Source organism: Giraffa tippelskirchi, chromosome 1 (assembly GCF_054371585.1).
Source record: "Giraffa tippelskirchi isolate mGirTip1 chromosome 1, T2T-mGirTip1v1.2.pri, whole genome shotgun sequence".
NCBI classification, from domain to species: Eukaryota; Metazoa; Chordata; class Mammalia; order Artiodactyla; family Giraffidae; genus Giraffa; species Giraffa tippelskirchi.
In genome coordinates, this window is record NC_137275.1 from 126,631,548 (window position 1) to 126,651,554 (window position 20,007).

A 20,007-nucleotide genomic window follows, 5' to 3' on the forward strand; every position below is an offset into this window, starting at 1 on the left:
ATTCTACTGTATACATTTCAGTTGAATTGTTGTCCAGATTTGGGAGTCAAAGCTGACTTCTGAAATCACTAAAATTCCCTTCTGGTAATAATGAGGTGATTGTCAACTGGGCAGGATGAAAATAGCACAGGCTTGGGAGTTATGAAACTTATGTGACAGCCCACTCTGCAATGCTTGTGTCCTAAACAAACAGTCCTTGGTGTCTTTGGACTTTAATTTCCTTGTTTAAATAGGCCAGTGGTTAGAATAAAGATTCTTAACATGGATTGCAAGGGTCTGTGGATGTCCTGAAAGTAAACTATTTCATGCATATTAGTGTAGAAGCATTTCTCTGAGGAGAGAATGGTAGATAAGACATACAAATTGCAACAACTCTCATCGAAGGGTATTATCTGATTCCCTGTCCCCTGGTCTGGGATGGCCTTGTGACTCGCCCTGAGCAACAGAATGAGGCAGAAGTGATGGTATGTGACATGTAAGCCTTGACCTTGCAGCTTCTGCCCTTGTTCTCTTGGAAGGCTGCCACCATGTAAACGAGCCCTGCAGCCCTGAGGCAGAGCTGTGGTGCAGCTGGCAGCCAGCAATGACCATCAGACAGGTGGTTGAAGCTGTCCTGGTCTATCCAGCCTCAGTCTAGCTAAAGAGGACTGAAGCTGCCTGATGGATGCCAGACAAAGCTAGCCAGTGGGGCCCAGGAAAACAGAATTGTGAGGAAATTAATTAATAGTGTTATAAGCCACAGAGTTTTGGGGTGGTCAGTTATAATGTATTATTTAACTATTCCAAGAGGGTTTTCAGCTTTTATCAAATTCTCTTCATTGAACGCCTGAATTTGAATTAGATTATTTAAAAGGTTATAATTCCTTGTCTCTGCTAACTACATCATTGGTATGATTTAATGTGGCAAGTCATGTATTCAAACTGCATTTTAAAGTACGTCCTAGAATTACTGAACTGAAGCATCAGCAGGTCTTTGAGCCTATACTTCAAAGATGTTTTCTACTTTCCTCTTAAAAAAATGTGGAACAGTCCTCAGGCTCATCTTACATTCTTATTTTTAAAGATTAAAGCAATTTCATCTGAAAATTATATTAATATTCCAGTTTGTTATTTCCAGACAAGTGTTTGAACTTATTTAGGTCAGCAAGCATTTGCTCCTAAGTGATCTTATTCTTCAATCCCTTTTAACCAAACTCTGTCCCATCCTTTCTAAAGTGTGAAACAGTCTGAGGGTGTGGTCACCCTGTGCCTTTCCTGCTGACAGAACATGGCTGAAACGCCATCCAGCCCTGTGTGGCTTCCATACTTGCTTTTTTTCAAATGACCCTCTTCATCATCGGGAATGGTGGCCTCCTTCTGGATTTAGTCTTTCTGACTCTTTTCTCACATGTTCTTGACAGATTTTTTTGTGTCCATGCTTGTTTCTCAGATCATATTTCACATTTATATACACTATTGAAAAACATATCTGATCTCAACAGCCAGCTTCCTGCACAAAGATAGTAAATCTTTTTGGCTGCTCTTTCCCTTCTCTTCTTCCCCTTGGCCCCCAGCCATTGCTTTGAACCATTCACAATTGTAGCATCAGAATGTCATTCTGAGGACTCTCCCCTGCTTCTTTTTGGACTCTCAGACCAGGGGAGACCAAGGGGTCAAAGTCAAGCTTTTATAATTTCCTGAGATATTTTAAAACTCAAACTAACTGAGTGTGTCTGGCAGTGACCACATCCCTCTGGAATTTTCTGATGGCCAGGTGGCCCTCTTCCAGGATTCCTGTCACTTCTGATTTTCCATGCAGGGCCTCTGAGTTGGCCAGAATTAGAAGCAGAGTGTTAATCCTCTCCCTTCTGAAAGATGAAATTATCATGTGGGTTAGTGATTCTCAACCTAGCTGCACACTGGAATCACTTGGGGGCAGGGACATTTAAACAAACAAACAAACAAAGTCTGGGGCCCTACTCCTAGAGATTCTGCTTTAATTAGAATGGGTGGAGCCTGCCCTACCCATTAAAAAAAAATTATGGGATTATTCTAACAGCCAAACATGGCTGAGAATAGTAATTAAGGTGAATCATGAATTTATCAGCTGTTCTGAGTTTAGAAAATGAGGCATCTGGCGATGCCAGGGTAGTTAAAGCCCCCATCATGATGAATCTTAATGCTTCTCTTCTCTAACCCATTAAGCTAACACAGGCAATCCAGTTCTAGCATGTCTAAACAGGATAATGACAACCAGAACTGTGATATTACTTTCTGATTGTTGATATTAATTTCAACGCAGCTCTAACATCTTTAAACAAGACGAAGCTCAACAGCAAAAAGTTCTTTGAAAAGTTCAAAAGACAGTTGGGGACAGTAACTTTTCTGAAATTCCAAATAAAGATGAACTACATTGCTGTGGATGGTTTTCCTTATTAATTAAGAGAGTAATTTGACAAAGAAAGTGTATTGAAAATGAAAAAATATAGCAAATTGTTTTTCTCCTTCTTTGGTCGATTTTCAGGATGCTAATTCTGTGTTAGCCAAAAGGCAACTAAGATGTAAAATACATTATATTTTTGAAGAATTCTCTCTCACCATATATCACATACCCTACTTTTTTGGGCTTTAAAAATTTTTTAAACATCCCAATTATTATCCCCAAGTATGCAAATGCAATTTTTCATGAGGCCATTGTGCTTTCATGATGGAATTGCCTTGTTTCTATTATATAATTAGTGGCAGAACTGATTCTAGTTTCATTCGCAGACATAGGCTAAGTGTCAGCTAATTTGGGTGCTAAGGCGTGAATAGCAAATCAATTCTGAATGAGCATCTTCTCAAAGGACCTACTGAGGTCACAGTTGCATCGTGACGACCAAAGCACATGCTAGGACTACATACTCATGATTACACCACTCAGTAGGTGGTGTGAGACTGCAGGCATGCAGGGGAATTCAGCTTCCTGTGAACCGGAGTTGATCATAGGAGAGCGATTCTCCTGAATGCTCACTCCAGGAGTAGAAGGCATAGAGAGTTCTGAAACCTTAGCTCTAACCTGTTCTAAGTTACCAGTGTAGAAACTGCTATCTGTGGACAGCAGAAGTCCAGGGGTATGCTTTGTAAAATCCAAAAGAGAAAAACAGCAAAAAAGAATGAGCAGTATTCTCATGCTGAAATACTGCAACTGCTTTCAATCAAGAAGGCCTTTTCGGAATCACATGCATTTTGTCAACAATTCAGTTTTGCAAACATTTTGCAATACGGTATCATCTGACAAACTCTCAATAATGTATTTTCCACTAAAGAAAGCACACGTACAAAACAGTGTCAAATAGCATGAAAGGGTGTGTTCTCAAACTGTGGACACTAAGAAAACTAGTGTTGCTTCTCTGTCCAACTCTAACTCGTGCCATCTTGAGCTAGGATTACAGGAGCTAAAAACAATGCATGAGGAGATGGAGGAATGAAAAAGAAACCCTAACAAAACAAGAGAGTACAAACAGTGGAACGAAGACAACTGCTACAAGGTTTCCTAAAATTGGTGCATGTAACTCAGACCCAGACTTATTTTAACCTCTCTCATTTTACTTACAATACCTAAATACTCACAAATATTTCACTGTGTGTGCATGCTCACTCAGTTGCGTCCAACTCTTTGTGACCTCATGAACCGTAGCCTACCAGGCTCCTCTGTCCATGGAATTTTCCAGGCAAAGAGTACTGGAGTGGGTTGTGATTTCCTACTCCAAAATATTTCACCATCTACTGCCAAATATCAACACTGAAAATGATGTATACCTTTGTTCTGTGTCAGGGCAAGAATTGCAGATACATGCCTAAGTGTTTATACAAGTTTAAATAAAACCTCAAGTTAGATTTCTGTTCCTACCAAAATTGTGCAGTCTTTCTAAACAACTCTGTTGACTTTCCTGGAGAAAAGAGAAGACTCCCACTGCTTCAAATTAAGCCCACTTATTAGCAGAGAAATCACTGGTTATGACCAAAGGAAGACAGATTGGGTGGTTCTTCAATTAGAAGTAAGTATATTCATCTTACAAATAGCTTGCCATCAGTGGCTCAGATGGTTAAGAATCTGCCTGCAATGCAGGAGACCTGGGTTCAATCCCTGGGTTGGGAAAATCCCCTGGAGGTGAAAATGGCACCCCAATCGAGTATTCTTGCCTGGAGAATTCCATGGACGGAGGAGCCTGGTAGGCTACAGTCCATAGGGTTGAAAAGAGTCAGACATGACTGAACAACTAACACTTTCACTTTCAAGAAAATTCAGAAAATAAGCACCTCAGATCTGAGATGTGCATCCACTATTACTTTTTCTACCTCTCTCCTTAGTAGGATGCGAAAAAAACATACTTAGTACCCTAATTGGAGAAGGCAATGGCACCCCACTCCAGTACTCTTGCCTGGAAAATCCCATGGATGGAGGAGCCTGGTAGGCTGCAGACCATGGGGTTGCTAAGAGTCGGAAACACTGAGCGACTTCACTTTCCCTTTTCACTTGCATACATTGGAGAAGGAAATGGCAGCCCACTCCAGTTTTCTTGCCTGGAGAATCCCAGGGACGGGGGAGCCTGGTGGGCTGCCGTCTATGGGGTTGCACAGAGTTGGACACCACTGAAGCAATTTAGCAGCAGCAGCACCCTAATGTTTTGGTTTTGCAAGCAATACAATCAACCTCCCAATTTCATCCTAAGCCAGTAGGCATTCCTACTTTGCACAGTTCAACCAGGACTGCACAAATGACTGGGATCAAAAGAAGACATTCTGCCTCTTCACTTGAACTAAGTCAATGTGAATTAATTTAAAATGTCAGACTTGATTTCAATAAAACAGACTTGAAAAACAATACTGTTTGGTTAAGAAAGAGGTTAATGAGGAAAATGTAATCCCCACTCAAATGTCATTGGAATGCAAAGCCACATTTATTTGCATGTGTGGTATCTGTAAAAGGTCCAAGGAATTTTGTTTTTAGTGTTTTGAATTGTTTATAATGTATTCTTTTTTTTTTTCCATCTACTAACAATTCCCAGAAATGATGAAAGTCAAAAGATGGAAAAATATAAATGCATTTGGGTTCTAAGAAAATTACCAGTTGCAACATCTGCTCTAGCCACAGTTCATAAAGCAGGTGATTATGGAGACAATAAAGAAAAATGTTATTAAGTCAGTAAAAAAAGATCTCTTGAACCTTGCCAACTCTGTGATAGCGCCTAGAAGTCTGACACTCCAAAACAGTCCATGCAAAATTTTACAACAAAATTTTCACTAATAATGATGCTCGTTTGCGAGCATAGGATTCAGATATTCCAGGCTTCAGGACATGAAACACACTGAGCAATTTCTCTGACCTTGTTATGTTTTATTAAATCATTTACCAAAGTGTCAAATAAAACAAATCTATTATTTAAAAATCAACCCTGGAAAGGTCATTAGCTTTTCAACAGACCAGTTTTTCGCCGCACTTTTAGATATTTTTCCGCGCATTTCAGGGCCAGGAACTGCTTCATTAAGAGCACTGGGTTTCAAAACAATCCAGTTTCCTGAGGCTCGGCAGCCAGAGCAGAGCACTGTTCTGGGAGCCACAGACCTCAGTTAATGAGGAGCCAGGTCTCAGAGCCAGGGATGTCTTGGCAGAGAGTCCACCCTGTTAATGTTCCAGCCACAGTTCACCTAGTAAGGAGCTAAAACTCTATTGGATAGGATTATCGTTGCTTAAAATTTTATTTAGTGCCTTGATCCGTCACTTGAATGGTCTCCCTAGGCCTTCAAATATGCAAGAATGAAAATGAGACAAGAATTAACGCGTTTATGGCCTCTCCTTATATTTCTATTTCTGGCGAATCCTTTCAGATACTGAGAGTGATACAATTCTACAGTAATGAAATCCCTTTGGAAACCTCTCCTATTTCCCCACCCCAAAGTTTTCAGGTAACAGGACTGCCTTTGGAGTAACTCCCTGTACCCTTTCCTGACCTAGCCCATGGGTGCATCTGGAAGAACCACTGGCTTTTTTGGACCAAACCTTAGCTGGGGTGAGAGGTACAACCTATGAGGCCTCTAAAATCCCAACTACTTCACAGAACTCAATTAACTACTAGAGAATTAATATTTTTTGAGAGTGTTAGCACCATGTCCCTCCTGGGTTCCTGCAGCGTCATCATCATTTTGGGGCCCTGGCTGGGGAGCTGCCTCTATCTGCATCATGGCTGACCTGCAGTCAGACAGACTAAAGACCAAGGGCAGTCAGTTCCACTCACACTTCACTGGCAAGAGCCAGTTCACGGGGTCACACCAGAGCATGGCACAGTGGGGAGGTCTCCCCCTGCAGGGATGGGCACTGTGCCCCCGAGCAGTGAGACGGTAGCAGAGCAACCAAGTCCTTCTGGAAAAAATTAGTAAGTGATACAGATGCAGTCTTGCCTCTGCTCAGCAGGAAGAATATTATCTGCAGATTCAGGGTGTTAGGGTGGGGCTTAGGCAGCAAGGCGGACAGAGGAAGCGGCCCCACTGTGGCTGGGATCCGCATCGTCCATCTAGCAACCAGTTCACACTGAGCCAGGCCAACTTGCTCAAGTAACCAGTTGTTTAGCCTCAGGCTGGAAATCAAAAATACAGTCTCTTAAGTAGCGTAGACATGGAAGGGCTGGAGGAACAGCCACCATGAGAGCCCACACACCCTCTAGGCTGGAGAACAGGCAGGTGGCGATGGGATGGGGCCACTGCCCAAACTCCCACCTTCCAGAGCCCTCTTAGGCACCTACACAGCTGAGGAAAGACAAGTTATCTTCCTCTTGTCTGCCTTTCAAATCCTATGTGACTACATTTCATTATCAGAACTGCCCTGCATCCTGCCTCTTAATGCAGATATCCTGGGAATTCTAGCCCGTGTACCCTGGGTCCCCAGCATGAGGAGTCCCACAGGCATGGGCAGGGCCCTCCTCCAGGGACAGTTATCCACATCCTCAATGGCCTGGGAAGAGGAAGATGCCTGGAACCCTCCTCTCCTGAGTCCCCTTAAGATGGAGAGTCCCCAAATTCACCACTCAGAGCCAGTGTTACTGAGTCACCCTCCTCCAGATCTGATCCCCCAGCAGCTTTGAGTGTTAGGGGACTGGCTTGGGGTGGGGGCAGAGCAGGGTTCCTGGAATTAAGGTGGTATTAAGGACAAGATCTCAAGAGGGCTTTCATCTTGCTCTGACAGTCACCTTCTCCCCCAACCCCCTTCCCAAGAGTCTACAGACCACTGGTTCTCAAGGTCTGGTCCTGGGCCAGCAGCATCAGCTTCACTTGGCAACTTGTTAGAAATGCACCCCAGGCCTGGTGCATCAAAGCTGGGGTGGAGCCCAGTAATCTGTAGCCTCAAAATGCCCTCCAGCTGATTCTACTGCATCCTGAAGTTTGAGAACCCCTGCAGTTGGAAATTAGGCATTTCTAGAGCAATAGAAAGTGGAAACAAGGCCCACTAGATTACTAGTGGTGAACACAGCTTATCAGCAGAGGTCCCGGTCAGGCTAAGATAGAGCCTGGGCTAGGTCCATTACCCCAAAGTCTAAGCCTATGTCTCCTTTCCCTCTGGCTGACCACATGAGATAGGGTTAAAGTCATGACCAGCATGAATGCAGGGAAAGACAGAGAAGGAAGGTCCCATCCAATCTGGGTCTGGCTCAGATAACCAATCCAAGTATCTGGAGTGGAAAAGGGGAACCTTTGTTGATATGCCTGGTGGCATACAGGGCAGGCTCCTATACCAGGAAACAGGAGATCGACTCTTAACAAACAAGACCTGCCCTCTAGTAAATATGGTTTAATCAGGGTCCTGAAGCATCTGCTCCTCTTAGACACTGGGGCACAGAGGAAGATGAGGGGCAGAAGCATTCCTCATCCCCAGTGTCGGTTCCCGAGCTTGGGAGTTGGTTTAAGACTATTCTTTCCCCTGCTAAGATAAGCTAAGATGAAGACTTCCCTTTCCAATGTCTGGCTCCAGCCGCCCTCCCCTCCACACCCAGACTGAATAAGCAGGCGTCTGCTATATCCCCATCTTCCCATTGCCACCTTCCCCTTGAGGCCTGGGGCTCCATCTCACTCTTTCATGCCAATCTTTTTCCTGGGGCCTGAGGTCTGACATGATCTCTTATCATGTATTACTATTATAACCAGGAAAAAAACCCACAGTGCTGTGATTTGAAAAACTGAATACTCATCTCCCGATCTCATTTTCACTGAGGATCATGCTCAGTGTCAGGTCTGCAAGAGGGCACATACCCTCTAGCTCACCACAGAGCAGCAGGAGTCCCAACCTTGCACACCAAACTCCAAGAGGATAACACTGATGGGGTTCTTGTTGGATTTCTCTACCACTATCACTTTCATACTTTTTAATGTAATCCATGACAAGAAATACATTTTGCATTGTGACTCAGTATACATGTATACACATACATGGGGAAAACTTCTTTTCTATGCCACTTTAAAACTGCTAGTCAAATTGGACATTACTAATTTCATGAGTTACTAATGGATAGCAACCTGCAGTATGAAAAACACTGTTCTGAAGTCTACACTGTAATAAACACACCACCAGCATCACAGAAAAGGCAGCATTAGTAGCACACTGTCATCATGACCCACATTGCTGACAGCTCTATGTATTTGCATATGTGTTACTGTCATTTCTATTAAAGTTCTAAAATTGCTACAGGCCATAATACCAACTCTGTGTTCCTAGTTTTCCAATAAATACTAAAAAATTACTTCTATTGGATTCATCTTAAAATTTGGTGATGATTCGAAACAGCAGCACATGTAGATGGCTAAATTCTCATTACCAGATAAGTGGTTATTTTCTAAGTTTCAACAAACATTTCTGTTCAATGAAGTTTGGTTTAAATCAAGTAAATCGATATAATCGCATAATGGAGTTTCTCTCTTCTCCCTGTTAAATGACAGTAGTTCAAAGACTGGAAACACTTCAAGGATAAAGAATGGGGTTTGAAAGCTGAAACGTGTGCCTTCCCTAATAGAGTCAGACCCTCAGCTGTCCTGTGAGGGAAGCTCAAAGCCCTCCTTTCACAGCTAGGTTGGGTCTGCCTCTTAACCTGTACTCAGTGCTCTGTCACTCAGCACAGCTATGCCTGGCCCAGGACACCAGGTCTCCGACCCTGCCGGCGCGCCTGCGCGCGTCATCTGCAGCACAGACAGGCGGACACAGGATGCTGCGAGATTGGAACAGGCCTGCCCCACTCCTCGCCCTCCTTCCCCAAATCAAAACCCACCGAAAACACCGTGAAAAGCCAGAAACCTCATGGCTTTAATTACTTCCATTCCCTAAGCTGCATGTGGCACACAGGACACCTCGTATCCCTCTAGGGGTGCGCAGGGGAGGGAGCGCCAGCCCCGCCTGCCTGCCTTCCAGCTCCGCGCCCTCCACTCGGGCAGGGCTTGCGGGCTGGCGCCACCTGGCTTTTCAGAGCAGAACGGGAGGCAGGAGGTCGAGGAGGTGGGCGAGGGGCTGCGGGCACCGAGGAGGGAAGGCGCCGCGGAGCGCCTCCCACTTCAAAGCCCCGGGGCAGCCAGGCAGCTGGCAACCCGCGCTGCGGAAGAGAGGCAATTACCCTCCTGGGAAACGAAAGACCAAGAATTTCCCCCGCTACTGACGTTAGAAGAGCAGATTCCACATTTAGGGCAGGCCCGAAGCGCAGACATAATGGTGGCAACTCAAAGCATAAACAAGCACCGGTCGGTTTACGCCTTGATGGGTTCTGGCGGATTTTACCGATTACCTATTCTGCACAAACTTCCTCCATCCACCTCCGGAGCGGAGAGACGACAGGCTCTGCTACCCACCCAGCTGAGCACTGGAAAGGGGGAGGGCTGTCGAACGTACCCCCTTGGCATGCAAATTGGGAAAACCACGCGTTCAGTAACTGATGTGAAAATAAAACAAAAGCCCGGATGGGAAGTGCTTTCAACATAAAGGTTTTAGTAGACAAAGCAGTAACAGCCGTAATAAAAGCTGTAATGGATTCTAATACTTGTTCAGTGCTCTATAAATTTGCACTGTTTGCATTTGTGTGTATGGATGTAATGAATTCATAGGACTGCTAACTGGACAGCGCTGCTATTAAACCTGGACTACTTATCAAGATTATCTACCCACCTATTTCAGCAGGTCTGTTCAGGGGGGGATCAAGAGCAGTGAATGTTTTGGAAGCTGTTTTTCCAAGTAAGCATGAAGGTGCACCAACAGACACATGGATGCATATAACATGCACACATTACGTGCATGTATGGAAATGTGGGTTTGCATTTATTAGAATGACTCAGGTACTGTGCTATACACTTTATAGCAGACTTTTACATTCACTTTTCATTAATCCTCACAACATTAGGGGGCATCATTAGTCCCCATCTTATAGGTGAAAAACCTGAAGCTTGGAAAAAATGTTGTGTTGGTGTCTATCACATATTTACTGAAAGTGAGGATGGCTTCGAATCTGAATAAAAGAAGCTATAAAACCAAATATATTTATTCTAGTTCCAGGCCATTCTCATATTCAGCAAATATGTGTTGGACATCTTCTATACACCAGTAAAGCACTGTGGCCATCAAGATTAAAGACTTGTTCTACTGCCCTTGGGAATTCACATTCAGTGGAAGAGAGAGAAATTACAATCCTGTAGAATATAAGCTCCATAATCAGCCTGAGGCTTAGTGAAGGCTTCCAAAAAGAAAAGACACCCAGGCTGAATCTAGAAGGACCCATAGAATGACATCCTGCTACCTTATGGGGGAGGAGGGAGGTGTGCACAGGGTAGAGAGACAGCACGTGCGGAGACATGAAGGCAAAAAACCACTGGTGTCCATCACCGTTCAGCAGAGCAAGGCTTCAGCGTGTGAGAAGGGAAAATGGTGAGAAAAAGAGATGTTATGTAAAGAGCGTCACATGCTCACGTTTGCATTTTCCTGAAAGTTTATGGGAAGTGAATGAAAGATTTACAGTAGGGAAATGATATGATCACATTACATTATATAAAGATAACTTTGGTTGCTTCGAGGACAAACTGAAGTGCACACTGGCGGGAGGAGAAATGATGGAGGGAATGATGCAGGCACAGTCAGTACTTGTCATTACTAAGGCAGAAGGTGGGGGCAGGTGAAGAAGGTGGATTTGAAAGATAATAGGAGGAACTGGCGATAGTTGCCAGGTTACTGGCCTAGCCCCTGACTGTTATCAGTGCCATTCACAGAGACTAGACCAGATGATGAGTTGCAACAGGGACTACAACTATATTCCATTTTGAGAATGGTGAATTTTAAAAATCTAAGTACATCTACTTAGGATATGGAAAAGCCCTCCTGTACAGGGTTGGATATTCAGGTCTAGCGCTCCTAGAAAAGGTTTGAATTGTAGAATAATCTGCCATCAACATCATCTGTGACCACAGAATGACTAAAAATAATAATAGTGATGATAATAACTGCTAACATGCATCTAGTACTTACTATTAGATTTTCTCATTTACTTCTTATAACAATCTCAGGGATACTCCCAAAATTAGATTAGATTAGACTGACTACTGCCCAGGGAGAGATTTTCATATCAGCAGAGAAAAAGTTCTACAACAGGACTCTGAGAATGAGGTTTACAAGGAGGGGCTGGAGAGCTCTAGCTAGAGTTGCAATGAACACCTTACATAATCAGCCAGACTCAAATGTGGAAGGTGAGTGGAAGGTGCTCCAGGACAACAGCCAGGAGTGGTTATCTGGGCTGGCAGCCCATCCCCACAGATGTAAGGTCTTTGCTGAGGGACACCCCTCAGCCCTAGTGCTGTGTGGGGTTCTTTTAGCCTCCAAGTTGTCAAGGTCTCCCAGCCTGCAGGTGATAGAGGCAGAGACTGCTTCAGTGCACAGAAACTGCTTGTTGCACTACATACCCCTGAGAAACACTCTGGATTCCAGCCAGGCTCATCAAGGTCAATTGAAACAGGAGAAAGCACCTAGACTTAACTTCCAACATGGCAGACAGTTCCCCACATCATATCTTGCATCAAGAAGGTGCTTCACCAAAGCAAGCAAGAGCAGGTTTACCATCTTATCATTAATAGTGAATAACTCCTTTGTTAGCTCTTCCACTGCCCCTACTGTTGATAATCTGGGAGCCTGTTGTGTGAGGGAAAAGAATCACTTCTGAACATTGACTTTACTTTATAAATTTGTTAATTATTATGTTTTCTTTATTTGGTCATGGATTTCTATCTCTCTTACACTGAGTTCAAGGCTCTAAAAACAAGTGAGATTTGTCACTGTATCCTCATTAGATACAAAGGTCCTTGTGGGCTCAAAATTCACATAACAGAGTTGGTATGTTTAAAGGAACACAGCACAAGTGAGAAGGTGCTAACTTTGAGTTTTGCTTTAATTTTGTACTCCTGAACCCAAGACTATTATATTCTGGTTCAGGTATCGCTGTTCTGAATGAGAAAATGGGATGAAGAGTGCAGATGGTTGGGTCTTAGAGACCTGTCTTTGTAAAAATTTTCAGAGGAATGTGGCACAGAGCAAGAAGCAATCCTGGGCTCTCCAGCTGTGCAACCTGGGGAAATCAGCTCTCTGGGCTCCTGTGCTCATCTGTAAGAAGGGAGCAGAAGCAACTCTAAAGCAGTTTGCAAGTTTAACACTCATTGCATACTTAATACAAGAATAAGCAGGGTGCCATAGTTGGTTCTGCTGCTTCTCCATCTGCTATGGGTAAGGGACTCACTGTATGTTGATACACACAATAGTATCAGACAATATAAAAACAAAGATTCATGAATCAACTGATTACCAAGATTAAAAATGAAATATGCATTGTTGTTCAGCAGAAACACAACATTGTAAAGCAATTATACTCCAGTTAAAAAAAAAATTTAAATGAATGACATATATACATGCATATGTATATACACAAATATGTAGCACACACATATAAGTAAATAAAGATTAAAAATGTGCATATAATAAAAATTAAAAGTATGTGCAAATAGCAGCAGAGAAACTGACTGGTCCAGACATGCAGCAGGTTGATTGCAAAGCCAGGTGGAAAGTCCAGATTTTCTAACTACTTGTCAGATAATTTGCCCACTGGTCTGGGTGTGGGCAAATTATAAGTCACGAGGTACTGGAAGATTCAGTAAGATTCATGTTTACTGCTCCATGTATGGCATGTTTCCTTCCCCACCATCATCAATAGTGCATCAGAGAAAGCTGCATGTGCTGGTGACAGCATGGATCTGCTTTTAAATGGGAGCCCCCAAGAATTTACCCCTGCCTTTAACACCAACTCTACATGTAAATTTGCTGAGGCATATCCTGAGAACATTTTTCAGAGGCGATCATAGGAATCCATCTAATGGAAGTATTCAAGAGAGAAGAAATTACCCAGCCTGTCCTTCAACTGAGGGGCAGTTAGCTCAAAGACAGCATGTCCCCAGTTCCATCTTAATATGTGCCCTGGGCAAGTAGCTATCTTGTTAGGTCTCAGCTCATTTTCAGTGAAATTCAGAAGCTGAAACTAGATCATTTTAATGACCCCTTACATGCTGAGATTTTATCTTGAGAAATTCCTGAAGCAAACTGCCTGAACTTTGGGCCAACTGTCTCACGCCTCTCTCAGCAAGGTAACTGAAAAAACTGTGATAGTTACTATTATCCAGCAGCAATAATAATGTTAAAATAGCTGTTGAGGAAGAGGAGCTTTGCATCTGTTAAATAAATCTTGTTTGTCGTTTAGTCCCTAAGTCATGTGTGATTCTTTCGTGACCCCATGGACTGCAGCCTGCCAGGCACCTCTGCCTGTGGGATTTTCCAGGCAAGAATCTGGAGTGGGTTGCCATTTCCTTCTCCAAGGGATCTTCCCTACCCAGGGATGGAACCCGCATCTCCTGCATTGGCAGCAGATTCTTTACCACTGAGCCATCCAGGAAGCCCCAAATCTTGTTTAGACCAAAGTAAAAAGTAAACTGGAGCCAGGTGTGCAGGCTCCTGCCCGGCCCTCACTTCAATACTCATTAAGTATTGAATTGCCCTTATCTGAGGAGCCATACGTTAAGGCAGGCCTGGGACTCAGCTGGTGTAACTTGACATTAAGGGAGTGCCTACCAGCAGGAAACTCACCTGCTTTTACCAGGTAAAATGCTAAAAGCTTCCTGGCGCTTCTGCTCTGGTCCCTGGCGGAGTCATGGCTCTGTGGTCCCTCAGTCCCTTCTGGGTGAAAGTCACCTTCCCAAAGTCCTTGTGGATCTTCCGCAGCTGCCTCAAGGGAAAGCCCGACTCCCCGGGAACCCTAGCCCATGGCTCTCTCCCATTTGGGGGGGAATAAAAAAAAAAAAGTAGACTAGAGTGGGGGTGGGGCAGGGATGGACCAAAAAAAAGGAGGAAGAAAATCCTGCGAAACGTGTTTTGGCAGGCCCGGCCTTCGGAGACCTTCCATATGTGTTCCATATTGCGCAGACCCGGTCTTTGATGTTTTTCCTGAAAGTAGAGACATTATTCTTTCTCCAACTGCGCCTGAACCCACAAACAGGGAAACGGCGAGGCCAGGCCGCAGGCCCCCAGCAGGTTGGCAACGTGGACCGAGGTGCTGCCCCGACGGCCTCGGCCCCAGGCTCTCCCGTTGTGGACAGCAGCCAGGCTGAACCCGAAGTGTCCTACCGACGGCAGTTAGGAGTTAGGAGTCACCCAGTCATCTGACTCCTAACACCCAGATAGGAGTTACCAAATGGGCCCTCATGCGCCCACTGTCAAGTCCTTCTTCCCTTTGCCTCCCTCTACCTCCCTCAACCTGTGCAATAACCTTCTAAGAGCCCTAAATCCGCTAGGCTTCTTTCCGGCAATAGGGAGGGCCAGGCCACCACCCACCACGACCTAGAGGCAGAGAAGTCCTGGAAGTGACTCTGGCGCGCAAGCCTTTGATAATCCCAGCACCTCGTGAGTGGGCAGAGGGGAGAGGGCTGGCCAGCAAGAGCAGCTGCATTAGAGCTCCCACCACTTCCGGGGCTCGTTTCTGCAAGTGCTTCCGGGTGCGCGCCACACGGACTGTGTAGGCGCCTGTGGTTAATTACAAATACTCAAGGCGAAGGTTAAAGCCAAAAGAGAGCAGTAAACTACCTTAGCCGACGGTGACATCCAGGTGGGTGACTCTATAGCCTCTCCAGTTAGTCATGATCAAGCCCCAGTTCTCAAGCTCGTTAGCATCTGCTCAGAGAAGGGGGATCCGAAGCGGAAGACCAGGGCGCCGCTGCAGCATCCCTGCCCTACCTGCCATCGCAGGTACTCAAGCACGGCCCAAGTACCCCATTAGTCAGGGTAAATTCACTGGGCACACGAGGCACAGCCTTTATGCACTTTGGCCTCCAGGAAGGTCTTGGTTGTCTGGAGTGAATCTGGCCTGAGTGTGAACTCGGTCGGGCGGGCTCAGGTCGCCTAGAGACTCGCAGGTCAGGAGAGGAGCACTGTCAGCAGAAATCACACTGATGCCCTATCCGTTCAGTGGGTCAGCTGGAGTGGGCCCCCTTGTGTTTGGGCGCTGTGTTGAAAGTAGGAGCTGATCTACCTGAGGTGATCTCGTTTATGAGCCTGAAATTAACTGGATAGGCACAGGCTACACACATGCCTACCTTTATTTACAGTTGCTCTCAAACAGTTGCTCCTTTTCCTTCGGAGCATCCGTCTGTCAACCATGATCTATTGTCCCAGCTCCTACTGTATGCTCAGATCTTTACCAGCTCTTTCAGGGATCCAAGGCCACAGAAGGCCAGTTTTCTGCCCCTGAACCTGGCTCAGGACTGGGTATTAGTGCGTTAGAAAAAAGGGAGGGGGCACATTAAAATTACTTCTTCTGTTGCACTTTTTTTCTGGAATGAATCAAAGGCACCCAGAGAAGAATATAATATTTCATGCCTGGACTTGGGCTCCGCTTCCTTTTTCTGACCCTTCCTCAACCCGGCTTTCCCTCCTCAGGAGATCTGGAATTCGCCTTACTGAGGGTGGGTGGGGGAAGAGCCAGCCCAGGTAAGTATGGGAGCCACATGGTCTCTGGAATGGAGAAAAGGAAATCATCTCCAAATGCAACCGGGCAGGTGGGGGTAGATTGAAGCCGAAAAGGAATAGGCAATCTGGATAACCCCCAAGGAAGCAGACCCCCGGACCCTGGTGGTGAGGTGTGAGAAACAGTCAACATTTGGAGTTCTGGAGTCAGAAGATTTTTGGCAGTTAGATAACTTCCTGATCTGCAGTAAATCTCACCTGACTGAGAGGATGTTTCTGCAATTCTGTTGCCTGGCAACCTTCCTCTCTTTCCAAGTCTGCAAACTTTTTTTACTGGGTCCCAGTTGAATGTGGTGTGGGCCAAACATGGGCCCAGGAAGGAGTCCAAGAGAGGCAGCTCCATCTCACTGATCTTTTGCCTCTCGAGCTCTCAACTGCAAGGTGACACAGAGGTCCCCTTTTTGGAATGGATTCAAGCGTCCCCGTTCGAGTGGCCAACCTGTCGGTTCTGGACACTCCACAACGGTCCAAACTAAACTTTTTTTTTTCTATTTATGTATAATTGCAAGCGTCTTCCATGGTCCCAGCGCCCTCCTGCCCCATCGGCAGAGTATTTGGGTTGCGACTTGACTTTCCGTAATTAGGGCCTGACCATTATGGAAATATATGCAAGATGTTTAACTTTCCTTAGTGAAAAAATTTCAAAAAGAGCCTGATGCACAATGCAGGATTCCCTCGGAAGCAGCAGGCGGGTGAGAGGGGACCAGTACCCGCCAATCTTGAACCCTTCTCTGTGCGGGTGAAGGCAGGGGGAGGGGCTGAGGACCCCAAGCCCAGGCAGCTCCCTACGACCCAAATCCCTGTTGTCAGTTGTTGTCGGGCCAGTTGTCGCCCCTTGGTCCCTGGGCCACTGCATCATTTCCATTCCCAAGCCCCCTAGTCATGCACCTGGGGCCTGGCTCGTGTGGCAGGTGAATAGGAGGACCTTGCTTCACTGGCATCAGGAGTCTGGGTTTTTGCGCAGGTTCTGGTCCTCTTGGACCGTCTAATGTGGGGCCGTTTAATGTGGGCTTCTGAGACTTGCAGCGAAAGGGTAATAATAGAACAGACTGGAGTGCAGTCCCAAGAATACAAGGGTCAGACCTCGCCCACCGGGTGGGAGAATGCAAATTTCGGAGCAAATCGCTTGTGAGACCGAAGGGACATACTTGGAGACCCCAGAATCGGGGGTCAGGGGAGGCAGGGGGTCGCTTAGGAAGACACACTTCGTGGAAAGAGGGGATGGCAGTTTCATCACATCCCGCGTTTCTAGGAAAAAATGGGTGTTTTCCCAAAGACAAATACACAGCGATAAGGCTCACCAGGGCTAGAAGCGGCACTTTCAAACCCTTATTGGGCGTAGGTCCCAGTTTTTCAAACGTAAAAACAAACTTCGCGAGGCCAAGATGCTGGCTCAAATCATCAAGTCCAGAAGCCAGGACTCAGCCCAGGCGTGCCTGGCCCCGAAATGCATTAAGGCGCTTGCCACTCAGCCGCTGGCAAAGAGCTCAAGCGGGATCATCGCGACGTTCCTAATATTACAAGAGTCCTGGAACTGTCTGAACTCTTGAAGGCTTTGGGGGAGAGATATCATCCTTAGGAAAGGAGAGACTTACCTTAAACCTGTCGCTGGGAGGAAGTTGGAGGTCATTAGTCTCCTTAGGTAACCAGGAGTGTCTTAGTCTAGTCGTTTCACGTCACTGCCTTCCAGGCCGGCACCATTGCACTCTCCGCGGCTCGATGCCCACTGTCATGCGCCTGTCCGCCGGCACGGAGCCAAGGCAGCAGCTGGGGGCGTTGTCGCCGGCGCCATCCCCACTCAGCCAGCGCGCACAGCCCAGCTGCTCTAGTGTTCTCATTTGGAGCCGTTTCTTTTCGGTTTTGGCTTAAGAAATCACCCTGGTCATGAATAACTAATAATATCACTGGTCCAAGTATTCCGGAACGGTGAGCAGCCCAGAAGCTCCCCTGGGGCGGCGGGCGCGGTGGGCGCGGTGCCCCTCCAGTACCACCGCCGGTGAATAGAGCCCTGAAGGAGAGCAGCCCCGCTTGCAAGTGCCCTTCCCACGCGAAGAACCCCGGAAATATTGAACTAGGGAACTGCGCTCTAGAAACCATGTAGAGAAATCGAGCCAAGTGGAGACAAACAAGCTCTAGCTTCGGTTGTTGGTAACTCAGGCAGAGTTCCGAAAGCTCTTCGAATGTTGTGCACAATTACTTCCCCTTTTCTTTCTCTTCCTACAGTTTCTGGTCCTTTTCATTTCCGTCTCGAAGTCTCGAATGCCTTGATTTTTACTGTTTCTAGACTGAGTCCCTGGAAGCAGAGGAGATTTCACTTCCGGGTTAGGGCATTCTGGTCAGAGGAAGAAAAACCAAGTTCAACTCAAACTGGCGACCTAATCCCAGTCTCTGTTCAGTCTCTTGGACTTGGTGTTCCTGAAGTTGAATGTGGCCAACCCGCCGCAAGTAGGGGTGGAAATGATGGCAGAGAAATCCATGGAGGAGAAATCCACGTGTGCATTGCGGCTCCCTAACTTGGTTTGTACTTGTCTATCAGTCTTGTTCGTCACCAGAGTCAGATAATACATCACTGTTTACTAAACAAAATGGCAGGGTAGGGGGGCTAGGTACTAGTTGGTAATTAGGAAATCACTATAGTCACTCCCTCTTTCCCATTCCCTCATGACTGTAAAATGAATTCATGTACCTTGTAGGGTTTAAAAAGTCCTGTTAAAGGACCACTCATTTAGCTGCCTCCAGATTTGGAATAGTGTTCCAGAGGAAATGAGGATCCAGAACTCTAGATTAAGCAGAAATTGAGGAAATGCTCCAGAACTTCCTCTTCATGCCTGAAGGGAAAAGAGGGCTTAACAGGGATGAGTATGGCTTCTGGGGCTCTTTAAAACAATTTGTCCTTAATGCCCACCTGGAATCACTCCTCTGTGCCGCTGACTGCCCTAAAAAGAAGGATGTGGTCTCCTGCTCCATAATGCTCCTTTCCCAGGCTCAGCATCAGGAGAGTAAAGAAAAACGGAATGGAGAAAGTGAATAGGGGATGGAGAAGATCTGGGCTGGGATTGTCTCTGAAGGAAAGGAAACAGGAAAAAATTGCTTCCCTAAGCAACTCCAATCACAACCATCTCCTGCCACAGGCCTGTACACACCCCTTCCCTGCCTTCGGGCTCATCATACCTTCCACAATGCCTTAAATACAAAATCTAAAGCATTTTCTCTAGAGTCACCAGACCACCTCTCTGTGGATGAAAGGGGAGCCCAGGACCCCAAGAGGCAACCACTGAACAAGTGCTGGGAGGTGGATACACACAAGTAACAATGTTTGGGAGGTGGGGCTCCCAGGGTTTTGCTACCAAAACTTGACACATGAGTTTCCAAGGCCCCACACTCAGTCCTCCTCCCCTAGCTTAGGGGTGGGTGGTCCCTTCTGCTCACTGGGCCAACTCTAAACTCTAGCCCTGACAAGTGGAGAAAAAACTGCAGCAGCCCTTGGAAGTTAGGAACCATGTGAATCCCTTCCCAGGCCTCCCTAGTCTTGAGGGGAGAGCTCTGGGCTCACATTAGATATTAGTGGGAGAACAGAAACAAATCCTGTGAATTAGAGTTTCAATCTCAATGCTGGTGTGGTGGGGCAAAATATGTGATGGATGCTGGGCTCCTGAGTTGAGGAAGAGGGTCTGGGAACTTCTGCTATCCTGGATATTTTGGAGGAAGTGGTAGAAAAGCACTACAACTTGTACAGTGCCCAAAGCTTCAAGTTCCCACTCCCGAATTTCCCATGACCTCAATCAGCCTCTAGGAATGCATGTTAGAGGCTCATGGAAGGCAGCTCAACTCCCTGTCAAGGTCACCAGGAGACTTGGCTTCTGTGTGTCATCAACTCACAGGACATTGTTAGAAGCACTGAATGGTAGTAGGGGGCCTAG